Below are 25,983 nucleotides of genomic sequence, written 5' to 3' on the forward strand. Positions count from 1 at the left end.
AATCTTGCATCTTCATAGTCCAACAATCCGGCCAAAGTATATAATCCGGCTGTCCAGAGACCCCCTAATCCAGGACTCCCTCAGTAATCTTTAGGTTCTCTACAACCGTACATTAACAAATTCCCATCTGCCCATAACCGCGGGCACGGCTTTCAAAAGATCAAATCCCTGCAGGGGTGTCCCAACTTAGCCCATCACAAGCTCTCACGGTCAACGAAGGATATTCCTTCTCCCAAGACAATCCGATCAGACTCGGAATCCCGGTTACAAGACATCTCAACAATGGTAAAACTAAACCAGCAAAGCCGCCCGAATGTGCCGACAAATCCCGATAGGAGCTGCACATATCTCGTTCTCAGGGCACACTCAGATGAGACTTGCTACGAGTAAAACCAACCCTCAAGTTTCCCCGAGGTGGCCCCGCAGGCAGCTCAGTTTGGACCAACACTTAGAGGAGCACTGGCCCGAGGGGGGGGGGGGTTTAAATAAAGATGACCCTTGGGCTCCGGAAACCCAAGGGAAAAGAGGCTAGGTGGCAAATGGTCAAACCAAGGTTGGGCATTGCTGGAAGAGTTTTATTCAAGGAGAACTGTCAAGGGGTTCCCATTATAACCCAACCGTGTAAGGAACGCAAAATCAAGGAACATAACACCAGTATGACGGAAACTAGGGCGGCAAGAGTGGAACAAAACACTAGGCATAAGGCCGAGCCTTCCACCCTTTACCAAGTATATAGATGCATTAAAGTAGACAAGATATAATAATGATATCCCAAGAATAAACATGTTCCAACAAGGAACAAACTCCAATCTTCACCTGCAACTAGCAACACTATAAGAGGGGCTGAGCAAAGCGGTAACATAGCCAAACAACGGTTTGCTAGGACAAGGTGGGTTAGAGGTTTGACATGGCAATATGGTAGGCATGATAAGAAAGTGGTAGGTATCGTAGCATAGGTATAGCAAAAGAGCAAGCATCTAGCAAGCAAAGATAGAAGTGATTTCGAGGGTATGGTCATCTTGCCTGCAAAGTTCTCCGAGTTGACGTTAGCTGGATCCTCGTAAACGTACTCAACAGGCACGTCGATCACGTACTCGTCTCCCGACTCTAACCAAGCAAGAACAACAAGTAAAGGGATACACAATCAACCACGTGCAATGCACAAGCAACATGATGCAAAACATGGTATGACAAGCGGGATGCGTATGCGATGTATATGCATGTTTCAGAAAGGAATGATTGAAACTGGACTCAACTTGGAAAACCAGGAGTGCCACTGGAAAGATGAGTTGATTTCGGTCGAAATCGATATAAAGATCACCGGAATCGGATACACGGTTTGGAAATGACAAGCAAAACACATATGGCACCGATCTACGATTAACATCACGAGGCCATCTAAATGCATCAAGAACAACATGCTACAGCACTCTAACCCAGCAACAAAATATATGGCAGGGCTCCACTCAAGATGCTTGACAAAAGATGAACACTGAGATACGGCTAATTCACTCAATAGCAGGTTCAAACAAGCATGGCAAAAGTGCAAAAGATTACAGGTTACAGACTTGGTGAAATTAACATCAAGTCAGGAATTGAACATCAGGAAGCAAAGTTTAGAGCAAGGTAACAACATGCTACAGGAACATATCATGGCAAAGCAATACATGGCATGAAGCTACTCAAAGCATACAACAAAAGTCCCTTACTGACCATAAGCCAAAAGGGATCAGAAAATACAACGACAACCATGTGAACATAGCAATTAACGTTAACAGATTCAGACTTAGCAGAAAACTGGAACACGGCAAAACAGATATCAAGTAGGCATGTTTACAAGCTCGATGCACTCACTACAAGGCATTGCATGAAAAACTAAGCATACACCCAGCAAGTAGACATGGCATAGAAGCTAGACATGGCAAGAACAACAACATAGCATGCATGGATCAACTACAACAAGCTCAGCAAAAATGCTTAACACGTAAACATTCTGCCAGGAACATTTTATAGCAAAAGTAGAGCTTGATTGACTCAAGCTGGGGTGCTCCATAATTGCAAACAAAGACATGGATGGATAGAGCACCACAATATCTACAAAACATCCTTACTGATCATGCTCAAAAGAGGCATGGATCACTCTGTATCAACATGAACACATGGCATAAAAATAATGACAGGGCAAAGACTTAGAATGTTTCTAAGTCCTTGAAATCAGCAACATTAGTAAGCTACTTTGCATGCTTGTGCTAGTCACCACAAAGATCACAAAAATACAAGGCATACACCCCTGTAAAGATGGCATGGCATACTTCAAAACTCATGTAGAGCTCAAGTTCATAGGAGGCACACATCAATCATGGCAAAAATGACAAATGTCCAATTACTGATATGAAACTGAAACTAATAGAAACTAGCACTCTTCCAACAGCATTTAGGGCATCAAGATGAGCTCAAATGAACATGATGCAATGAGATGAAATGAAGTACTCGTCGAGGCGAACATTTTGATATGCTACCCGCACGAATCGGAGCCACGGTGATGACGTTATGATGCTGCGAAGAATGCACAAAATTACTGGAAGAGGGGGAAAAAGTCAACCCGATCTAGGGTTTACTGTAGATCTAGATCGAGATCTCGCCAGAGCACGGACTTCGAGGATGGCCGGAAATGGAGTCGCAGTGGCCAGACTTGCGGGGCCGGCCGGAGTTACGGCGAGGAGCGCGTGGAGGCGGCGGCGTCTGGCGGCGGTCGTCGGCGCACGTCCACGGCGGCGCAGGGCGGAGATCCGGGTGGCGAGGTGGGCACCGGCGACCGGCGACGAGGCAGCGTCGGCCCGGCGAGCGGCGAGGCAGGCGGGCGGCGCTGGGTCGTCGGGGGCTCCCAGGCGGCGGGGAGAGGTGATGGGCTCCGGGGGCTCGCGGTGGGCCAAGTGGGCCGGCGTGGCTGCGGGTGGCGGCGCGCCACATGGAGGCCCCCGTTTGGCTGCGGGCGTCGGCGGGGAGGTGTCCGGCGCGGGCCGGACACGTCCGGTGCGCGGAGGAGCGGATTTGCTAGGGTTAGGGGTGGAAGATTCGAAAATATCGAGGAGGAGCTATATTTATAGGTAGGAGGAGCTAGGAGGCTCCAAATTGAGCATGGTTTGCGGCCACGCAATTGTGATCGAACGGCCTAGATGATGGAGGAGGTTTAGGTGGGTTTTGGGCCACTTTGGAGAGGTGTTGGGCTGCAACACACACGAGGCCTTTTCGGTCCCTCGGTTAACCGTTGGAGTAACAAACGAAGTCCAAATGGCACGAAACTTGACAGGCAGTCTACCGGTAGTAAACCAAGGCTGCATGGCAAGTCTCAGTCCAATCCGAAAATGTTTAACACCCGCACACGAAAAGAGGTAGAAAGGGACACCGGATGACATAGGAGCGCCGGAATGCAATACGGACAACGAGGAAAATGCTCGGATGCAAGAGATGAACACGTATGCAAATGCAATGCACATGATGACATGATATGATATGCATGACAAAGACAAAAACACACGAAGACAAAACCCGACAACGAGGAAACAACATAACTTAGTGCCGGAAATGGCAAGAGTTAGAAAACAATTATGGCATGTTACATACGGGGTGTTACAACACTCCACCACTACGAAAGGATCTCGTCCCGATACCTAGGACTGGAAAAACTCCAGGTACTCAGAACGGAGGTGGTCCTCGCGTTCCCAGGTGGCTTCACGGTCGAAATGATGTGACCACTTGACTTCCAGGAATTTGATAGACTTGTTGCGAGTCTTGCGCTCAATTTCTTCAAGAATAGCAACGGGGTGCTCATGATAAGACAAGTCTTCTTAGAGATCAATCTCTTCGAAGTTGATGGTGCGGTCAGGAGTCTTGAAACACTTGCGGAGTTGAGAGACATGAAACACGCCGTGCACATTTGCAAAATGGGATGGAAGTTCAAGTTGATAGGCTAGATCGCCTCTTTTGCTGATGATCTTGAAAGGACCCACGTATCTAGGGGCAAGCTTCCCTTTAATACCGAAGCGACGAGTACCTTTCATTGGAGAGACGCAGAGGTAGACATGGTCTCTGATCTCGAAAGCCAAGTCACGATGCTTGCTATCATAGTAACTCTTCTGGCGCGATTGCGCGGCTTTAAGATTATCACGAATGACTTTGCACATTTCTTCTGCCTCTGTGATCAAGTCATTACCAAGAAGTTGACGTTCACCAGTCTCTGACCAGTTTAAAGGAGTACGACACTTCCTGCCATAGAGAATCTCGAATGGGGCCTTGCCCGAACTCGCTTGGAAGCTGTTGTTGTAGGAGAACTCGACATATGGAAGACAATCTTCCCACTTCATACCGAAAGAGATGACACAAGCCCTGAGCATATCTTCAAGAATCTGATTTACTCGCTCGACTTGGCCACTGGTTTGAGGATGAAAAGCTGTGCTGAAGCGAATGTTGGTGCCCATGGCCTTCTGAAAAGAATCCCAGAACTTGGAGGTGAAGATGCTGGCATGATCTAAAGATATCAACTATGGAATGCCGTGCAGAGAGACAATCCTGGAGGTATCACTACAGGAATCCAGTATTTTGCCGTCTGCCACGGCGGACGGCAAAGGCACGGACGGTGGACGGCAAAGAGCTTTGCCGTCAGCGGTGGACGGCAAACAGTGACGGCAAAGACAGGGTCGGCAAATAGGTCCTTTGTCGTCTGCTTCTTATGGCGGACGGCAAAGAGGAGGGACGGCAAAAAACTAGACGTCCGCTAGCGTTAGTCCGTTAGGCGGCTAACGGCGGCCTTTGCCGTCCACCAGCGGATGGCAAATTTTAGCGCCTCTTTGCCATCCGCCAGTTGATGTCAGCAATGCGTCAGCGCCCGCTGTGTTTTGCCGTCTGCCACGGCGGACGGCAAAGGCAAAGTCTTTGCCATCAACTTAGCTTTGTCGTCCGCCACGGTAGGCAAATTTGCCAAATGGCCCATCCCTCAGGAAGCACAGGTCGGCGCCACGTGCCCCCTTTGCCGTCTGCCACCGATGGCAAAGGCGTCTTTGCCGTCAGCCGCGGACGGCAAAGAGCGTGCACTGCCTCTTTTTTATTCTGTTTTTCTTATATCTAACAATTATGACAGCAAATATATTACAGCACATATATATCCATCACATAAATATCCAGCACATATATATCCAACATAATAAATATCCAGCACATATATATCCATCCATACATACATAGTAGGTTGCACATAGTTCCACCGATCCATACATATTACAATATGCAAAGTTTCATCATAGCAATCTAGTTTCATCATAGCAAGCGAGCAGAATACAAGAAGTGCATCAAAGGAAAAAACAAGCAATCCATCATAGGAAGCTGGCTTTCGTGAAGTGAATGAAACCTGCAAAATGACAAATAAGAAAGTTAGAAAAAGAAGATTAGAAGAAGAATTAGACTAGAAGAAAAAGAATAGAAGAAGAATAAGAAGACTAGAAGAAGAAGTATATGCCATTTATTAGCTAACTTAGGTGAACTGGATCATTTATGAGCTAAATTAGTTGAAATGGATCGTTTATGAGCTAACTTAGGTGAAATGGATCGTTTATTAGCTAACCTAGGTGAAATGGATCGTTTATGAGCTATCTTAGGTGAAATGGGTCGTTTATGAGCTAACCTAGGTGAAATGGGTCGTTTATGAGCTAACCTAGGTGAAATTGATCATTTTGGAGCTAACTTAGTTGAAATGGGTCGTTTATGAGCTAACTAAGGTGAAATGCCACGTTTCTGAGCTAACTAAGGTGAAATGGATCGTTTTCGAGCTAACGTAGGTGAAATGGGTCATTTTGGAGCTAACCTAGGTGAAATGGGTCATTTTGGAGCTAACCTAGGTGAAATGGGTCATTTTAAAGCTAACGTAGGTAAAATGGATCATTTAGGAGCTAATCTACGTAAAATGGGTCATTTTAGAGCTAACTTGGATAAATTGGATCACTTGTAAGCTAACTAAGGTAAAATGAGTCATTTTAGAGCTAACTTAGGTAAAATGGATCGTTTATGAGCTAACTAAGCTAATTATGCAATTTTTGACATAAGTAAGCTAAGTACATATCGTTTTAGAGCTAACTTAGGTAAAATGGATGGTTTATGAGGTCAGTAAGCTTATTAAGTCATTTTGGAGGAAAAGAAGCTAACTCTAGGTCATTATGGTAAGCATATTGGAGGAAATAAAGCTAAGTCTAGGTCTTTATGCATTTGTTAAGCAAAACACTAGAGAAACTTACCGTGATCAGGGAGGTGTAGGAGCGGGCTGGCTCGCGCCGGTAGCTGGAGAAGGATCGTGCGATGCGTTTCTGGAGTTAAGTTGCACCAAAGATCATTTCCAATGTCTCGTTAGCATTATGACACTCAAATGTTAAGACTAGCAAGTAATGTCCATTCAAATTAAACTCACTGTGCTCCCAGGTGCAATCACTGGCATCGGCGGAGCGGTCTGACCGGACTTCTCACACACAGACTGCACATTTGGTTTTCACAACAGAGTCATACTAGTTAGTAATGAGACTCAAATGTTAAGACTAGCAAGTAATCTGCAGAAGAAACTTACCACAAGGAGCTCGTACATGGCCCTTGCCTGCATGTCATTCCGTGCCCTCTCCTCCTCCAACATCTTTGTCGTCCTCTCCTCCAACTCCCGCTGCCTCTCCGCCGCCTCCGCCAGAAGTTTCTCCGTTCTATCTCTCTCACTCTGTATAGCAGCCTGCAACACCACTCACATGACCATTTGTAATCATTGATGGAAGCACACACAATGTAATGGAGAAAGATAGATGAGTACGTATAACTAACCTTGAAGGTGAGTTGAACTGGCCGTTCACGAGGCCTTATCTCAGGAGCGGAGCTCGACTGGCGCGCCTTGATCTCCGGGAGAGTGCTAGGACAACGGATAAGTCCATCTCCCATGGCTATGGAGCCATGGGACCTCCCGCCACCAGATATCATCATCAGCTCTGTATCAATGGGACCCTGGCTCGGGTTAAAGTCCTCCCCTTTCCTCGCCTTCCCCTGATCTCTATATTGCACGAGCTTGTCGTGGGTGGAGATGTTGGTGAAGTTCTTTGGATCATCGAGGTCAGACGCAGAGAATGCCTTGACTTTCTTGTAAGGGCCAGTGTGGGCCATGGCATACAGGTCTTACACCTCTGGCACCTTATCCGCCTTATTGTAGCGTGCCTGAAAGAGAGAAACAAAGTAAATTAGTAATTAAAGGGCTAAAGCTAGCATGATGAATGAATTTCATGAATCATGAAGCAAACCACATACCCAGTTCCACCCGTACTGAAATAAGTTGGAGCTGCCTTGGTGGTGTGGCACACCTTCCATTTGGGCACATTTGTCCTTGGCCTCTTTGTGGGTGGCCCGCCATTCTTTTGAGCACCACGCATTGACCAACACCTCCCAACAATCCATCCGATCCGCACACCATCTCGGAGGGGCCTAAGTTAGCAAATAGAAACTTGAGCGCTACGGCTATGAATTACTAAATGAAGGAAGTAAGTACAAGGCCTTAAGAATTACCTTCATGTACTGCTCCTTACTCAAGAACTTATCGCGGCACTCCTGCTTGGGCTTCTTGATACCACGCCCGGTGTAGTAGTCTCGAATAGCCTGCACCTGAACCTCATGCCGTAAGTTCTGAAGTAGTCGCTTGCACTCCTTGTGGATAACATCTGCCGCCTCCTCCTCGTATCCCTCCTCACACCTGTAGAATGTCTGCAATCAAATGAGACAATATTGATTAGTACAATTAGTAACTAGCTAGTTGAAGATTTTTAATTGTGTAAAGGAGAAATTACCCAGAACTTTCTGATCACCATGTCTGCCCTTGTCTTGCACAAGACACCGTCGATAATCTCACCCGGCCGGGCCGGGGCAGCCAAGTAGTGCTCCCAACTCAATCCAACCTCTGGAAGCTGACCCTCACCAGGCAATGTGACAAACCCTGGGAAGTTTTGCCGAATCAGAACTCCAAGGACGGAGTTGGGCCAGCGGACACTTTCATGGTGGTCCCAACCCCTGCAGCATGACAAGGCCAACACATCAGTTATTTGATGAAACATGAATGCAGAAGGTACAAAAAGATTAAATGCACTCGCCTCTCCCCATCAGGGAAAATCAACCACCTCTCCTCGTGGGTCGCCGGCACGGACGGGAGCAGTGTAGCACCACGCTGGTAGACGTTGCCCCCCTCCTCCCCCTCCTCCTCAAAATCAGTCGGCTCCGTGCCATCATCAGCATGGCCACTCGGCTCCCCGCCATCATCAGCATGGCCACTTGGCTCCTCAGGCCGACCCGACCAGGTACCCCATCCAGACGTGTGCTCCTCCGGGGTCTCGTGGGCCGAAGGCCCGTCGACCCGAGGCTCGTGGGCCGAAGACCTGTGGACCGGAGGCTCATGGACCGGAGTCCGTGCAGCCTCCTCCTCAGACGAGTCCACCCTAGCAGTCACGTGCTCGGGTGAAACAGCTGGGGGCGGCAGCGAGGAAGGCGCCGTAAGAGTCACCCTACCTCCTCTCCCGCGACCACGTGCTCCACCTCCTCTCTTCTTCTTACCTCGTCCCCTGCTGGGCACCGCGGTCGACGAAGAAGGGCCCGACAGTGTCGCCATACTGTCCAGCAATGCTCGGCGGAGAGGTGCGTGTGGAATGGAAGACCTCGCACCACGCGCCGACGAAGAAGGGGCCTTGGCGCGCTCCCGACCAGCGCCCACCATCTTTCAATACCTGCCATGACAAAGAATAAACGAAATTAGTACAACATAAAAAAAGTACCGACATGAATAATAATATGTATATCACTTAAGTGTATCATCATCAAGTACAACATAAAAAAATTGAATACCTGCCACTACTAATAATCTCGATCAGTATCATCAATAAATGCATAATCATCATCATCACTATAATCAATGATGGGCTCATAGGGTTCATTGGCATCAACATGTGCAAGGCCACCTTGACGTAATCGGTCAAGCATTGACAGGTCATCCGCAGCAGTAACCTCTTCTTGTTCCGGCTCTTCTTGTTCCTCGTCTGGGGTGATGTCGGATTCATTGTCGCTGTCTACTTTAATGTTTTGGGGTGAAGTATAGCGGTTCTTGAAACGCTTTTTGGAAAGACGTGTCTCTTGGAAGAATTCTCCTTCATATGTGTCTGGGTTAATGTGAGGTTCATAATCCTCTTCCTTTGGGGGAGAAAGTCTAGCACATGGCGGCACTTCATAAACGACATCCCAACCTTTCAGATTTGGATTAGTTTGGCAGGCCCACGGTAGATAGAATACTTGGGTCACCTGTTGAGCCGTAATATAGACATCAGGAACATCTAAATGGGTGCTTTGGTTGATTTCAACTAGCCCTATATGTTCATGAGTCCTTCTAGTCTCCTTCGGCTGAAACCAATAACATTTGAAGACTACGACATTCGGTGGGTTTTCACCATAAAACAGAAGTTCATAAATTGCTTCAACTCTCCCATAATACTCGGTACCTCCTTCGCCGATAGCAGATACAAAACGATTTGTAGACTTTCGGTCGGCCATAGATAGCTCTTTGCCATAGGTACGAAAGCCATACCCGTTGATGTCGTACTTGTGAAATGAACGGACCTTATAGTCAAAACCATTAGCGACTTGTCTCAATTCGGCGTCCATAGACTCTGAATTAGCCTACAAGTTTAATATGAAAGGATTGTTTGTCGCGACTCCGATTCCAAATCACATCGATCTAGCCGGTAACACATCATATCACTTTGCAGCCTCATGCACGGTATCCCCACGGGTGTCGCCTTACCCTGGCCAAGGACCGTTTGCGCCTTTTGGCTCGCGTATATGATTGTGTCGCTAGCATCCATATGACAGAGAACCCGGGCCGACATGGCTAGTCGTGAACCCAAAGCGGCACTAACCTATGGGAACATGCATAAATGATTCACATCAAGCGTGTCGGTCAGCAACGTGTGAATCCGGGCTATAGCCCTGGGCTAACAGGACTCCGGGGAACCCGGGTTGTAGCAGCCTAGGCAGGACTCCGTATGTCACCACTGACATTTCCCCGAAGGGACAGACACAGGAACAAAGTGAAACACATGCCGGCCAGTCAAGTGTCCTGAGCAGTAGTGCTGGGCTAGCAGGACTCCGGTGAACCGGGCTGTAGCGGACTACTATGGCTCAAGGAAGCACTAGACTACATTTCCCCATAAGAGAGACTGCCAAGGATAAACAACTAGATTGTCGGATCCCACACATAGCAATACACGTCACACATACGCATAACATGCAAGTATGTGCTATACAACATGGCATCACAACATAATGCAAACTCATATAGACAAAGGCCCAGAAGAGCCACATAACATTAAATACAAACAGGGGTCACATGACCCATCATTCAGAGCATACATGCAACGGAAGCATTACATGTATGAGTACAGACAACTACAAAAGGAAAAAGGCTCAGAAGCCTGACTATCTACAAGTCCCTCCCAAGGGTACAAGATCGTAGCTGAGGTAACAAGCTACTCGTCGAAGTCCAAGTGGTACTACTAGTGAGACAGATGTCTCATCTGCAAAACATAAATAAAGCAAATGTGAGTACAAAGGTACTCAGCAAGACTTATATCAGATCCTATCATACATGCATTAGTATCAAGAAGGTAATGTGGGGTTTAGTTGCAGCAAGCTAGCTTTGACTCAGTGGCTATCCTGTTCTACGACAACGAGAAACTTCTTTGAGATGAGGCAGCGCACATGAGTCCACTAATCACCACATCAATACACTACTATGGATTCATCCCCGTCTCTCCACGAGAATGCCATCCATAGCACTCACACTTGTCTTGAGTATTTTAGAGTATTCACTTTAATTTTTTCTATGTACCACGTAAGCATCCAAGAAGTCCATAACCGAGGACACGACTATTCAAATAGATCATGATAACCCTGCAGGGGTGTACTTCTTCACACACGCTCTCACCACTTATCACCATATACACTTCATGTATCTCGGCAACCTTCAAGAGGAAGCCTGGCGAGGGTGTCGGCCACAACCTGACTAACCAAACAAGACTCTAGTCCAGGTTTATCGCCTATTCGGGTTCCATCCGCAAGGAGATCCGGCCGGGGTTTCGCTCACGGCCCCAAACGATGTGTACAGGGTTCCCGAGCCCACCATCTGGGTGCCACTCGATACACCGGCCACGTGTGCCTAGTCTGTCCCAAGTCCACCCTGCCGGGTGCCACTTGGTAGAAAAATAGCACTACCTACAAACACCAGAAACTATTTGCAGCTCCTGGACAGAGTTCAAGGCGGTTAATAAGTCGAGAGAGCTTGGAGCGCCCGGAGCCCAATGTGTGGTAGTAGCTAGTCATTGGACAACTTACACAAAACTCAGTTCTTAAGGACGGTCCCAATGAGACAACCCACCATGTACTCCTACATGGCCTCTCACCGCTACTTTACGAAATCGTGTTCACATGCTTAACTCTCAACATCAGAACATAGCACTGTACTCCAATTCATTCCCAATGAATCAGACCTGACATACTCTAAGCAATAGCAGGCATGGCATTGCAAGAACACAACATGGCTCAAGCAATTCCAAGACATGCTAGTGGGTTTCAACTATTTACTGTGGCAATGACAGGTCATGCAGAGGGATGGGTTCAACTACCGCAGCATAAAGTAGCAGTTGAATCGTTGTTGTCCTAATGCAGTAAAAGGAAGCAGGAGCGAGAGAGTGGGATTGTATCGGAATGAAGAAGGGGGTTTGCTTGCCTAGTAGATCAACAGGGGGGCACTGCTCCTCTGACAGGTACTCTGGATCGATCTCCAGAGCAGAACCTATCGAGAAGGAACGGTGTCGAAAATCAAACGCAAGTATATGCAACAATACGATGCATGATCATGGCATGAATATGTGATATTGTTTGAGTTAAAGCATCTAGCAATTATTTGGTTGAAGTCCATTTGAGCCAAGGGTTCAAATACAACTCCAAATTAAGCTCTTAAATATGCCATAAGTGTGTTTTCATATATACAGCATGTATAGGTTGGTTTTTCATGCATGAAAATGGTACAAATGGATAGATTGAATTTTTCTGATCATTTTTCATATATAAATTATTTCAATCTGAGCTACGGTTGAATTTCTATGAATTTTTGAAGTTTATATCAATTTCTGGAATTCTCTGAATTATTTAAAATCCAGAAAAAATCATTATTGCGTCAGCATGACATCACAGAGGCGTCAGCAGGGCTGACCAGGTCAAACCTAACATGTGGGGTCCACACGTCAGTGACCGGTTAGTTAACAGGGGGTTAGTTTATCCTAATTATAGGATTAGTGGCGCTGGGGCCCACTATCAGTGTCAGGTTTAGTTAAATGGTGATTAGCCTTAAGCTAATCACCTGACCCATGGGGCCCACCTGACGGGCCCGCGAGGTCAAAGGGGTCAAACCCCACCGGCATTTAACCGCCGGCGAGGCCGAACACGGCGGAGTGCTCGGGAAACGCCCCCGGCGACCATTTAGGCGGCGGAGATCACGGACGAGGAGCTGGAGGTCGTCCGCGTCGTTTGGAGCAAGCGGGAGGCTGCGGGGGTGCCCAAGCTCGCCGGAAACAAGCTCGAGGCGGCGGCCGGAGCACGGCTCCGGGCGAAAACGGGCTGCGGGGCACGGCAGGAACTGCGGAGGCCCTCTACGGTCTCCTGGCGTCACTAGGAGCACGGTGACGCGCGCGGGAGCGGCTGGCTCGGCCTCTGGCCATGGTGGCGCCTTGGCCGGCGGCGATGAGGTCTCGAGCGTGGCAGCTGAGCTAGCTAGGCTGGGCAAACGAGCACGGGGAGGAGGGGAGAACGAAGTAGAGCTCACGGGGAGATCGTAGATGTCGTCAACAAGCTCGGGGACGCGCTGAGGTCGACGGTGCGACGATGGGGATCCACGGCAGCCAGAGATGAAGACGACGGCGATGGAGGTGCTCCAGGGCCTCCCGAGGCGCGTGGCTCGACGGAGAGGTAGACGCAGACATGGCGGAGCTTGCAGACACGGAGAGAGGGCGAGGGGGAGTCGGTGGCTACGGCAACGGCGAGCGGCGGCGACGGCAGCGCTCGGGCGGGTCGAGAGAGAGGGATCTAGGGGAGGAGGGAGAGTGAGAGAGAGTGAGAGAGGTGCGGGGCGGTGCATGGCGTCGTCTAGGCGCACCGGGGAGGAGCCAGGCAGGCAGGGAGGGAGGAGGTGGCCGGCGCGTGCACGCGCGCGTCGGGCACACGCGCACTATCCTCCTGGTAGGAGGTAGGCGATGACTTGGCCTAGGCCAACAGTGCTGGGCCGGCACAGGAGCTGGGCCGCCAGCTGGGCTGCCAGGCAGGTAAGGCCAGGTGAGCTTTTCTCCAATTTTGTTTTCTTTTCTATTTTCTGACCTTTGTTTTGATTTAATAAAAATACTAAATCAATTTATTTTCTTCTGACAATTTTTGCAGGGGCCTAAAGGATTATTCCAAAGCCCCTCACCAAAATTCAGAATTATTGGACAATATTATATATATATAAAAATATTTATCCAACGCAAATAATTACTAGATTAATTCCAAATGGCCAAAATAAATATTTATGAGCTCCTAAAAATATTGGTTTGAATTTTACCTCTGCCCAATATTTTCAGAGAGAGACATGAACATTTTCTTGGACCCTCTTGGAGCAATTTTTATCTAGGTCATTTCCAGAAATGATTTCTAAGGGTTTTACAAATCCCCATTTCAAATTTAAATGAAATTTAAACATGATGCACACATGACTAGCTAGCCTAGGTCATACCAGAACTAGGGATGTGACAACTCGCCCCCACTCGAAGAAATCTCGTCCCGAGATTCAGGAGTTGGCGGAAAGAAAGCGGGGTACTCAAGTCAAAGACGATCTTCACGCTCCTAGGTAGCTTCTCTCTCGGAATGATGAGACCACTGAACCTTGAGAAACTTGATGTTATGGCGTCGAGTGACACGCTCTGCTTGATCAAGAATGCGAACAGGGTACTCTCGATAGGTGAGGTTATCTTGGAGATCAAGCGTTTTGTGGTCCACTCCGCGGATGGGATCCGAGAAGCAACGCCTGAGTTGAGAGACGTGGAAGACATCATGAACTCGAGAAAGATGTGGGGGTAGTTCCAACTGGTAGGCAACCTCTCCTCATTTAGCGAGAATGAGAAAGGGACCAATGTAACGAGGAGCCAACTTGCCCTTGATATCGAATCGATGGGTACCCTTCAAAGGGGTAACCCGAAGGTAAGCTTTGTCGCCAATTTCATAAGCCACTTCCTTATGACTATGGTCATACTGGCTCTTTTGACGAGATTGGGCTGTCTTCAAATTCTCACGAATGATGCGAACTTGCTCTTCTGCCTCTTGGATCATATCCGGTCCAAAGAATTGTCTTTCACCAGTTTCTGACCAATTCAAAGGTGTTCGACATCTTCGTCCATGCAGAACCTCAAAAGGAGCTTTCTTGAGGCTGGATTGGTAGCTGTTGTTATAAGCAAACTCGGCGAAGGGAAGACACTTCTCCCAATCCATACCGAATGAGATAACACAAGCTCTAAGCATGTCTTTGAGAATTTGGTTGACCCTTTCCACCTGACCACTTGATTGAGGGTGGAAAGCGGTACTGAAGGAAAGATGGGTGCCCATGGCTGTTTGGAAACTCTCCCAGAAATGAGAAGTGAAGAGACTACCACGGTCTGAATTAATCTCTAGTGGGACACCATGAAGTGACACTATTCGAGAAATATATAGGTCAGCGAGCTGACTAGCAGTGATACTCTCTCGAACAGGTAGGAAGTGAGCCACTTTGGAAAGACGATCAATGACTATGAAGATAGCATTATTCCCTCTCTTGGTCCTGGGAAAGCCGGTGATGAATTCCATACCAACTTTATCCCATTTCCACTCAGGAATAGCTAAAGGTTGAAGGGTGCCAGCAGGTCTCTGATGCTCTGCCTTCACGCGACGACAAACGTCACAGTTAGCAATAAATTGAGCAATTTCTCTCTTCATCCTAGTCCACCAGAACCTCTGGCGTAGGTCCTGATACATCTTAGTACTACTGGGATGAATCGTGAGAGGAGATTCATGCGCCTCCTTAAGGATTAATTGTCGAAGATGTTGATTCTTGGGAACCACCAAGCGACTCTCAAAGAAAACAACACCACGATCATCTATAGAGAAACTACGACCAACTCCCTTGTTAATGTTTCTCTTGATCCAGGAAATTCCCGTATCCTGCTTCTGAGCAGAGATGATCTGAACCACAAGAGTAGGTTTCGCCATCAAGGTAGAAAGGAATCCGTGAGGAGTGATGTGAAGGTTTAGCTTACAGAATTCCTCATGGAGAAGTGGTTGGCCCTGCTGCAGCATGAGATTGTTGCAATAGGACTTACGACTTAGCGCATCAGCCATGACATTGCCCTTGCCTAGGGTGTAGGTAATCCCTAAGTCATAATCTGAGATCAACTCCAACCAATGTCTTTGCCTAAGGTTGAGATCTGGTTGGGTGAAGATATACTTGAGACTCTGGTGATCGGTGTAAATCTCGCAACGTTTACCAAGAAGGTAATGTCGCCAGGTCTTAAGTGCATAGACTACGGCTGCAAGCTCTAGATCATGTGTAGGATAATTCTCCTCATGTGGATGCAACTGTCGAGATGCATAGGCAATCACATGGCGATCTTGCATAAGAATGCAACCTAGTCCCTGTTGTGAGGCATCACAATAGATAACAAAGTCCTTAGTGAAGTCCGGTGGCACAAGTATGGGGGCAGAAGTCAGGCATCTTTTCAGTTCCTGAAAACTGTGCTCACACTGTGGGGACCACTCAAACTTTGTATCTTTCTTAAGAAGTTCCGTGAGAGGTTTGGCCACTTTGGAGAAGTTCTCAACGAAGCGGTGACAATAACTGGCTAGACCAAGGAAACTCCGAACTTGCTTAACTGTTTCAGGCGGAGTCCAATCAAGAACGGCCTGAACTCTCTCGGGATTGACGACAATGCTCTTAGCTGAGATCACGTGCCCTAGGTAGGTCACTTCTGGCAACCAAAATTCACACTTGGAGAACTTGGCATAAAGGCGGTGCTCTCTGAGTTTTTCTAGCACAAGTCTAAGGTGTTCGGCGTGATCTTCCTTGTTCTTCGAGTAAATAAGAATATCATCGAGGTAAACCACGACGAACTTATCTAAGTACTCCATGAAGATCGAGTTCATCAAGTGAGAGAATGTAGCTCGAGCATTGGTTAGACCAAAGGACATGACGGTGTACTCGTACTAGCCATAATGAGTGACAAAAGCTGTCTTAGGAATGTCCCCATTTCTGATCTTGATTTGGTGGTAGCCTAACCTCAAATCCATCTTGGAAAAGACTAAGGATCCAGCGAGCGGATCATACGGGTCATTGATCCTGGAGAGCGGATACTTGTTCTTTATCGTGACCAAATTAACGGGACGATAATCTACAACCATCCGGTCCGTACCATCCTTCTTCTTGACGAAGAGGACGGGGCAAGCCCAGGGAGAAGAACTAGGACGGATGAAACCCTTTTGCAAGGATTCATCAAGTTGTTTCTTAAGCTCAGCTAGTTCTAAGGGTGCCATCTTGTAAGGTCTCCTAGAGATAGGAGCGGTTCCTGGGATAAGATCTATGACAAATTCTACATCTCTGTCAGGTGGAATACCTGGCAGTTCCTCTAGAAAGACATCCGGAAAGTCACGGACTACCGGAATATCTTCAAGGTCAGGAAGAGGGTTGGCATTAAGAGAATAGAGTTGACGCTTTGCAACTCTAGTGGAGACGGTGACTATCTTGCCAGATGGGTGTGTAAGCTGAACAGACCTTGTGTAACAATCAATCTTGGCATGATGAGGTTTCATCCAGTCCATACCCAAGATGATGTTAATATCTGTAGACTTGAGGGCTATAAGTGATGCAAGGAATACAAGTCTGTCAACAAGGATTTCATTACCATGGCTTATTCTGGTAGTTTGCCATCTAGACCCTGAAGTTTGGATTTCAAGTGGAGTTGGCATATCGCAAAATGACATGTCGTGCAAACGAGCATAGCCTTCAGAAATGAAGGAGTGAGATGCTCCGGTATCGAACAGAACCGAAGCTAGATGGCAATTGACAAGGAGGGTACCAAGAACGACATCCGGATCATCATGAGTGTCTTTATCTGAGACGTGATGCACACATCCACGTTCAGTGGGAGCTGATTTGACACTAATCATCTTGCGTGATGGCTTACCACGGCCAACAGACTTCTCAGGCTGGGGTGGAGCATAGTTCATTTGAGAGCAGTCATGTGCATAGTGTCCTGGCTCTCCGCATGTGAAACAAGTCCCTGAAGTAGGACATGGACCCGCTTTGACAAGCGGTCTACCAATAGGCCTGGGTGGAGCATACTGCTGAACTGGGTGAGGTGCCACACAAGATGGCCTTGGTGTATAACCGGGTGGAAGAGCGGAGTTCGGAACCCAAATCCGGCGCTTCTGCGAAGTAGAACCGGAAGAAGAACCCAAATCACGGGTGTGCTTACGAGACTCCTCGTATGTGAGTTGAGCTGTCTCTGCATTAATGGCCTTGTTCACAAGAGCCTGGAAGGTATTGCAATGATGCAAGTGGAGATCACGATGCAACTTGGGGTTGAGACCCTTCCGGAACCTAGCCTGCTTCTTGGCGTCTGTGGACACTTCTTCTGTAGCATAGCAGGCAAGGTTCTCAAATTCTCTACTATAAGCATCAACAACCATCTTACTCTGGGTGAAACTACAGAACTCTTCTCTCTTGCGGTCAATGAGAGCCTGAGGGATGTGATGCTCGCAAAAAGCCTCAATGAAATCTCTCCAGGTAGGTATCTGGCCAGCTGGAAGCATAGCCTCATAGTTCTGCCACCAAAGACTAGCGGGACCTTCCAGATGATAAGCAGCATAGGTGACCTTGTCACTTTCAGCTACGTTCGCAGAGGACAACTTGTGTGTGATACTACGGAGCCAATCATCTGCGTCGAGTGGTTCGATGGAATGATGGAAGGTAGGTGGTTTCAGACCAATGAAGTCATGGATGGACACAAACTCTTTGTGCTGGTGGGAGGTGTTCTCCTCAATACGTGCCAACAAGCGGTTAGACTCTCGCTTGTTCTTCTCCATCTCTAACATGAACTCTGCCAACGAAGGCTGGTTGGAAGGATCCTCATCCCTACCATCTCCGTGGTTTCGGCTATGAACAACAGAACTTCGGTTAACTGACGACATCCTGAAGAACCAACCAAGGAAACAAGGATGGATTCAGCATCATCATAAGGATGTAGATTATAGTACGAGAAAAATACTATCTCTTGAACTCCTAGGACAATTCCGGCAGCATAACGGCAGTAAAATGCTCGAAATGAGACATTCTGCAAAAGACGGGGTAGCACCATACTCAACATCCTCACTCAAGGTTCTGGGGTATTACTAAACAGGCTACACCGGAGGTACTCGAAAACTGGAATATGACTCTGATCAACCAAACGTAAGAGACTACGGAGTAGTAACACGTGATCCTGATAGACGGAAGAGAAAGCCTAGTTCCTTAACCCCGTAGGAAAGATAGGATGACTCATATCAGAAGGCAAGAGGCATAAGGAGTAAAAAGAGCCTTACGTTCCCTTCCACAATCAATTCCCCTATATAGCTAAAGAATTTCTCGACTCAACTTCGACCAGGTTGGCTTGGTAATCCTAGAGGCAGTCAGGCTCTGATACCAAAGCTGTCGGGACCCCGATTCCAAATCACATCGATCTAGCCGGTAACACTTTGCGGCCTCACGCACGGTATCCCCACGGGTGTCGCCTTACCTTGGCCCGGGACCGTTTGCGCCTTTTGGCTCACGTATATGATTGTGTCGCTAGCATCCATATGGCAGAGAACCCGGGCCGACATGGCTAGTCGTGAACCCAAAGCGGCACTAACCTATGGGAACAGGCATACATGATTCACATCGAGCGTGTCGGTCAGCAGCGTGTGAATCCGGGCTGTAGCACTGGGCTAACAGGACTCCGGGGAACCCGGGCTGTAGCAGGCTAGGCAGGACTCCGGATGTCACTGCGTGACATTTCCCCGAAGGGACAGACACAGGAACGAAGTGAAACACATGCCGGCCAGTCAAGTGTCCTGAGCAGTAGTGCTGGGCTAGCAGGACTCCGGTGAACCGGGCTGTAGCGGACTACTATGGCTCAAGGAAGCACTAGACTACATTTCCCCATAAGAGAGACTGCCAAGGATAAACAACTAGATTGTCGGATCCCACACATAGCAATACACGTCACACGTACGCATAACATGCAAGTATGTGATGTACAACATGGCATCACAACATAACACAAACTCCTATAGATAAAGGCCCAGAAGAGCCACATAGCATTAAATACAAACAGGGGTCACATGACCCATCATTTAGAGCATACATGCAATGGAAGCATTACATGTCTGAGTACAGACAACTACAAAAGGAAAAAGGCTCAGAAGCCTGACTATCTACAAGTCCCTCCCAAGGGTACAAGATCGTAGCTGAGGTAACAAGCTACTCGTCGAAGTCCAAGCGGTACTACTAGTGAGACAGATGTCTCATCTGCAAAACAGAAATAAAGCAAACGTGAGTACAAAGGTACTCAGCAAGACTTACATCAGATCCTATCATACATGCATTTGTATCAAGAAGGTAATGTGGGGTTTAGTTGCAGCAAGCTAGCTTTGACTCAGTGGCTATCCTGTTCTACGACAACGAGAAACTTCTTTGAGATGAGGCAGCGCACACGAGTCCACTAATCACCACATCAATACACTACTATGGATTCATCCCCGTCTCTCCACGAGAAGGCCATCCGTAGCACTCACACTTGTCTTGAGTATTTTAGAGTATCCACTTTAAGTTTTCTATGTACCACATAAGCATCCAAGAAGTCCATAACTGAGGACACGGCTATTCGAATAGATCATGATAACCCTACAGGGGTGTACTTCTTCACACACGCTCTCACCACTTATCACCATATACACGTCATGTATCTCGGCAACCTTCAAGCGGAAGCCTGGCGAGGGTATCGGCCATGACCTGACTAACCAAACAAGACTCTAGTCCAGGTTTCTCGCCTATTCGGGTTCCATCCGCAAGGAGATCCAGCCGGGGTTTCGCTCATGGCCCCAAACAATGTGTACAGGGTTCCCGAGCCCACCATCCGGGTGCCACTCGGTACACCGGCCACGTGTGCCTAGTTTGTCCCAAGTCCACCCTGCCGGGTGCCACTTGGTAGAAAAATAGCACTACCTACAAACACCAGAAACTATTTGCAGCTCCTGGACAGAGTTCAAGGCGGTTAATAAGTCGAGAGAGCTTGGAGCGCCCGGAGCCCAATGTGTGGTAGTAGCTAGTCATTGGACAACTTACACAGAACTCAGTTCTTAAGGACGGTCCCAGTGAGACAACCCACCATGTACTCCTACATGGCCTCTCACCGCTACCTTTACGAAATCGTGTTCACACGCTTAACTCTCAACATCAGAACATAGCACTGTAGTCCAATTCATTCCCAATGAATCAGACCTGACATACTCTAAGCAATAGCAGGCATGGCATGGCAAGAACACAACATGGCTCAAGCAATTCCTACACATGCTAGTGGGTTTCAACTATTTACTGTGGCAATGACAGGTCATGCAGAGGGATGGGTTCAACTACCGCAGCATAAAGTAGCAGTTGAATCACTGTTGTCCTAATGCAGTAAAAGGAAGCAGGAGCGAGAGAGTGGGATTGTATCGGAATGAACAAGGGGGTTTGCTTGCCTGGTAGATCAACAGGGGGGCACTGCTCCTCTGACAGGTACTCTGGATCGATCTCTAGAGCAGAACCTATCGAGAAGGAACGGTGTCGAAAATCAAACACAAGTATATGCAACAATATGATGCATGATCATGGCATGAATATGTGATATTGTTTGAGTTAAAGCATCTAGCAATTATTTGGTTGAAGTCCATTTGAGCCAAGGGTTCAAATACAACTCCAAATTAAGCTCTTAAATGCCATAAGTGTGTTTTCATATATACAACATGTATAGGTTGGTTTGTCATGCATGAAAATGGTACAGATGGATAGATTGAATTTTTTTGATCATTTTTCATATATAAATTATTTCAATCTGAGCTACGGTTGAATTTCTATGAATTTTTGAAGTTTATATCAATTTCTGGAATTCTCTGAATTATTTAAAATCTAGAAAAAAATGATTATTGCATCAGCATGACATCATAGAGGCGCCAGCAGGGCTGATCAGGTCAAACCTGACGTGTGGGGTCCACACGTCAGTGACCAGTTAGTTAACAGGGGGTTAGTTTATCCTAATTATAGGATTAGTGGCGCTGGGCCCACTGTCAGTGTTAGGTTTAGTTAAATGGTGATTAGCCTTAAGCTAATCACCTGACCCATGGGGCCCACCTGACGGGCCTGCGAGGTCAAAGGGGTCAAACCCCACCGGCATTTAACCGTCGGCGAGGCCGAACACGACGGAGGGCTCGGGAAACGCCCCCCGGCGACCATTTAGGCGGCGAAGATCACGAACGAGGAGCTGGAGCTCGTCCGCGTCGTTTGGAGCAAGCGGGAGGCTGCGGGGGTGCCTGAGCTCACCGAAAACGAGCTTGAGGCGGCGACCGGAGCACGGCTCCGGGCGAAAAGGGGCTGCGGGGCACGGCAGGAACTGCGGAGGCCCTCTACGGTCTCCTGGCGTCACCAGGAGCACGGTGACGCGCGCGGGAGCGGCTGGCTCGGCCTCTGGCCACAGTGGCGTCATGGCCGGCGGCGATGAGGTCTCGAGCGCAGTAGTTGAGCTAGCTAGGCGGGGCAAACGAGCACGGGGAGGAGGGGAGAACGAAGTAGAGCTCACGGGGAGATCGTAGACGTCGTCAGCGAGCTCGGGGACGCGCTGAGGTTGATGGTGCGACGATGGGGATCCACGGCGGCCGTAGATGAAGACGACGGCGATGGAGGCGCTCCAGGGCCTCCCGAGGCGCGCGGCTCGACGGAGAGGTAGACGAAGACGTGGTGGAGCTTGCAGACACGGAGAGAGGGCGAGGGGGAGTCGGTGGCTACGGCAACGGCGAGCGGCGGCGACGGCGGCGCTCGGACGGGTCGAGAGAGAGGGATCCAGGGGAGGAGGGAGAGTGAGAGAGAGTGAGAGAGGTGCGGGGTGGTGCGTGGCGTCTCCGTGGCGTCGTCTAGGCGCACCGGGAGGAGCCAGGCATGCAAGGAGGGAGGAGGTGGCCGGCGCGTGCACGCGCGCGTCGGGCACACGCGCGCCGTCCTCCTGGCAGGAGGTAGGCGATGACTTGGCCTGGGCCAACAGTGCTGGGCCGGCACAGGAGCTGGGCCGCCAGCTGGGCTGCCAGGCAGGTAAGGCCAGGTGAGCTTTTCTCCAGTTTTGTTTTCTTTTCTATTTTCTGACCTTTGTTTTGATTTAATAAAAATACTAAATCAATTTATTTTCTTCTGACAATTTTTGCAGGGGCCTAAAGGATTATTCCAAATCCCCTCACCAAAAGTCAGAATTATTGGACAATATTATATATATATAAAAATATTTATCCAACGCAAATAATTACTGGATTAATTCCAAATGGCCAAAATAAATATTTATGAGCTCCTAAAAATATTGGTTTGAATTTTACCTCTGCCCAATATTTTCAGAGAGAAACATGAACATTTTCTTGGACCCTCTTGGAGCAATTTTTATCTGGGTCATTTCCAGAAATGATTTCTGAGGGTTTTACAAATCCCCATTTCAAATTAAAATGAAATTTAAACATGATGCACACATGACTAGCTAGCCTAGGTCATACCAGAACTAGGGATGTGACATTGCTGCATTGGATTAAAGAAGCCCAGTGGAAAGATCTTCTCTAACTTGCAGATCAACTCCGGCGCCAACTCTTCCATTTCTTCTAGCACGCCAGGCGATAGTTCTTTCGCACAAAGAACACGGAAGAAATAGCTGAGTTCTGCCAGTACTAGCCATTCATCCTCAGGGATGAAGCCACGCAACATCACCGGCATTACCCGCTCAATCCATATGTGCCAATCATGACTCTTGAGACCAAATATCTTCAGTTTATCAAGATTCGCTCCCCTCTTTAGATTCGCTGCATACCCATCGGGGAACATCAACTGTTGTTGCACCCACAAGATAATTTCCCTCATAGCTGGCCTTCCAAGATTGAACCATGCCTTTGGCTTCATCCAGTTTTGCTTTCCTTTTGGTTCTTTCATGTTTTGTAACGGCCTATCACATAGCACCTCCAGATCGACTCTAGCCTTAGTATTATCCTTTGACTTCCCATCTATGCCGAACAATGTACCAAAAAGTGCCTCGGCGATATTCTTCTCAGTGTGCATCACGTCGATGTTTTGTCGGCAAAGGAGGTCTTTGAAGTAAGGCAGATCCCATAAGCATGTTTTATGAGTCCACGCGTGCTTAGTATTATACCCCTTGAAGTACCCTAGACGTTGTGGATCTGGCTCGAGAGCGTTTAACTGATCCAGGGTCTGTTGGCCTGTCAATGCAGGTGGTGCAGAGTTTTTGACAACTCTACCTCTGATGAAGTTCTTCTTGTCTATCCTGAACTTATGGCGAGGATCCAGGAACTGTCTATGCATGTCGAAGCAAGAAAACTTGCGACCGGTCTGAAGCCAACGAAACTCAAGAGCTCCCTTGCATGTGGGGCACGGGAACCTTCCATGCACACACCAGCCAACGAATAGTGCATACGCCGGCAAGTCATGCGTCGAGTACATGTACCAGACATGCATTATGAAGTTCCGTTTGCTATAGGCGTCGTATGTCTTGAACCCATTATCCCAGGCTTCTTGCAATTCGTCCTTAAGCGGCTGCATGTACACATTCATATTTTCCCCTGGATAGTTGGGCCCTGGAATTATCAACATCAGGAAAATGTTCTTTCTTTGCATAATCTGTCCGGGGGGAGATTGAGTGGAAAGACAAATACGACCAACAACTGTATTGGGCTGCCGTCATACCAAACACACTGAACCCATCCGTGCTGATGCCGACTCGAGGATGCCTCGGATCTGCTGCTTTGTCAGCATGTAATTCATCAAACTTTTTCCACGCAACACCATCCGATGTGTGTACCATCATCAGATTCCCATCTGCATCTAGTTCGGTTCTGTTGCCTGTTTTGTGCCATGTCATCTGTCTGGCCGTCTCTTCGACCATGAAAAGACGTTGAAGTCTTGGTACGATTGGCATATACCGAAGAACACTAACGGGGATTTTGGTCTGTGTCTTCTCACCCATACCGTTGGCTACCACAATATACCTGGAAGACTTGGACAATAGTTCAAGTCCGCATAGTCAAGCCTAAATAAGGCACATCCTTTCTCACAGGCATGTATCTTCTCATAGGGCATCTTCAGTGCACGGAGGATTTTGTCCGACTGGTATAGGTTTGCAGGCATTACATGGCCTTTGGGTAGAAGGCGTCCAAATACTGTCATAATTGTGTCATAGCATTCTCTGCCCAAGTTGAACTGAGCCTTCAGAGCCATTACTTGTGAGAGGGCATCCAACTGACAAAGCTCAGTGTGCTCTTGGAGCGGACGTTTTGAAGACTCCAACATTTCATTGAAGGCCTTTGCAGATTCCTCCATCTCCTCGTCCGAATCCCGAGCATCATCATAGTCTTGCACCATGTTTTCCATCCTGGTACCATGCTCGTCGGTGCGACGACGATCCACCTCAGCTCGGTCACGTTGGGCAGACTCGCCATGAAATGTCCACACCGTATAATCGGGCATAAAACCACTCTTCTGCAGGTGTTTGCCCATTTCAGCCTCTGTCCTCTTTTCCCAATTGCCGCAGCGGAAACAGGGGCACCAGGTTTTCTTCTGGCCATTTGCAAATGCGGCTTGCACAAACCCCTTGGTTTTTGTGAACCATTCCGTGCTCCATTTGTTCTGACCAGTGTGATCGGTATACATCCACGCATGATCACTCATCTTGACTTTCAGAGCTACTGGACACACAACAATTATATATGTAATTCACCATGTATATATTCATCAGTTGATCTACTTTGTCAATTTTATTACGTCCATGCAACCTACACTCTAATAGGTAATGATAGGTCCTAATCCCACCCGTGTATGTGTAGATTGGGTTCATTTTCCCATGCTATGCTCCGGATCCGACGCAAAATTTCGGCAGCACCTCCCCGCTGTTCTCCTGATACACGTCTCTGCAATAAACAGAGAGGATGTGTACCCGGAGAACAACAGGGGAGGCACTGACGAAATTTATGTGTTGGATTCGGAGCAAAGCATATGGGAAAACGAACCCAATCTACACATACTCGGGCTGTCCATGGATAGCGTTGGACAATTCGAAAGAATGAAAGTTATAAATATGCAAATGCATGCATATTTATAACTATGACGCTTTCGAACGGGAGACACATATTGGTTACGCATACTGATGATTCAAGACACATATATAGCTAGCTATCAAGTTTCATTGGAATAGATCAAATAATTAATGGCGGAGGAGGACATGTCATTTGTGCTCACCCACGAACGAAGGGGCAGAGCTCGTCAAACGCACGGCGAGGTCGTCGAACACCAAACCTTGCAGCGATGAAACAACTGCACATTTAAAACTACTCGATCAACACAATTATATATGATGTTTTTATAACAAAATCGAAAAATATATGACCTAACTAATAATTCACAAATATATGACCCCGTCGGCCTCTGGAAGGCCAAAGAACACCTTTTCGGGAGGTGTCGGGGGTCGGGGTGTCGTGTCGGTGTCGGGGTGCCGTGTCGGGGTCGGGGTGCTGTTT

This window comes from Triticum dicoccoides, chromosome 6A, assembly GCF_002162155.2.
Source record: "Triticum dicoccoides isolate Atlit2015 ecotype Zavitan chromosome 6A, WEW_v2.0, whole genome shotgun sequence".
NCBI classification, from domain to species: Eukaryota; Viridiplantae; Streptophyta; class Magnoliopsida; order Poales; family Poaceae; genus Triticum; species Triticum dicoccoides.